Consider the following 1,910-nt stretch of genomic DNA (forward strand, 5'->3'; position numbering starts at 1 on the left):
AGCCCCCGCCAGCGTCATCGTCGGTTCGGCTTCCCTCTGCCGACTTCTCATCCGTGCACTGCTGCTCCAAACATAACAATAATCCATGTGATCTGGGAATCCATTTTGCAGACACTGCCGCAGGAAAGTTAATTTGTGTAGATCAAAAAGTGCCTTGTGATGGCCATTGTTCTGCCGAGCTACCACTACAGGTCACAGCCGGCCAATGCTCCTGGCACAGTGACACTGCCCGCTCTCGGAATAACAGCACTGCCAGACGCGCTGTTAACCTGGGAGGGATTTAATCGTGGTGCAGCTGGGGGCCTCTGGGGAAGGACCCTCGCAAAAAAGACCACTGGGGTTTTATTCCCTCACAGTCTGTGCACCCGCATTTCTCACAGCTCTCGGTCCAGTGGTGAGTTTCGGTCTGGGCTCTCCTCACTGTTCATCAGGTCCCTCGGAGCCTTGCGGTGACCGGCCACCCCCTGGCTGCCTCTGCAGCTCCCCAAAGGGCCCTGGCCCATTCACAGCTCGTTGTCTGGGTCCCCAGCCACTTTCTCCAGCCGAGCCACATCGAGATTGGTGTTTTCCAAACAGTATAAACCAGTATCCTATTTTAAAATATACAGTATATTCAAGAATATGTACTAAATGTATATATAGATACATATGTAGCCACATATAGGCCATATACAAACTGATACGGAGCACATATACGTTAGTTAAACCAAATCCAACAAGGATTTGTCCCTGTTCTGCATTGGCAGAATATTTACAAGGCTGCCCTTTCCAGTGCTACACTGTTTTCCTAGCTAAAAGCCAATTGTCACCCTTCTCTTTTCCTAGCAGATCTGTGATGTCTTTTATTCTAACAAGATGTGAATAGCAGGTGGAAGTAAAAGAATATTATACTTTCAGATATGGACATATGAATCTGAAAATCCTTTACATTTCAACCTAATTCTAAAAGGGATCTAAAAAATAAGTGGTTCTGTATAGCAAGAGAGATTGATCATGTTATGATCCTGTTTTAGACTTGTGTCCTTTCTTTACACATGACACTGTACTTCATAGAATCTCAGGACCGTCTTGGTGAGAAAGATGTGTACGATGTCCAACTCTTAACGCAGCACTGCCAAGTCCAGCACCAAATCATGTCTCTAAGAAACATATTTACTGTTTTTTAAATACTTTCAGGGAGGTATTCTTGTAGACATTCTGTTCATAAAAATGTAAAATGAGTCATGTAACAGCAGTGACATTAAGAGTCAAGGACAGATGCAGTTCCATTACCAGTTTTTGATCAGTTTGAGTAATTTTAAGCACCATTAAAATATTAGCTTTTATAGGCTATATTTTGTCAATATCAACCGAATGTTCCAGTGTTGGTGCCTGCACCAGACAGAAAATCATCTCACTATGCAACAATTTGTAGTTCTCAATCTGAGGTGCTGATTTGACCCCAAACACGAAGTCTGACTTTTTACTGTAACAAAAATGTTTCACTTTCTGAGGAGCAATTTCACAATGATGAGGACACACAAGCACCGCAACTTAGAAAATCGTGAGCCTTTCTAGTGTTTTTGAGCTTCATGAGAAAAACTAGCACACACAGCACACTGTGTATTTTGCACAGAAACGAACAGGTTAAATAATTTGTTTTTCCTTAATGTGATAAACTGCGTACAACCCCTAACGGATCCCTTCTCACCTCCCTGTGAAACAGGATCTACCTCTAGTTGAACTAAACCTATGGCTTTTTCCTAGCGCAGACTTGTCCACGGGAGTCCTTTACCGGGACATTAGGGCAGCAGCGAGTATCCCGCAGAGATCAGCGGACAGAAGCGCTCACAGCCCCTGAACAAACCAAGGGCCACCTTTCCCTTCCAGGAGCCGAACGTAGGACACCGAACCTAGGACACGGAGCCCCG

This window comes from Geospiza fortis, unplaced genomic scaffold, assembly GCF_000277835.1.
Source record: "Geospiza fortis unplaced genomic scaffold, GeoFor_1.0 scaffold7, whole genome shotgun sequence".
NCBI classification, from domain to species: Eukaryota; Metazoa; Chordata; class Aves; order Passeriformes; family Thraupidae; genus Geospiza; species Geospiza fortis.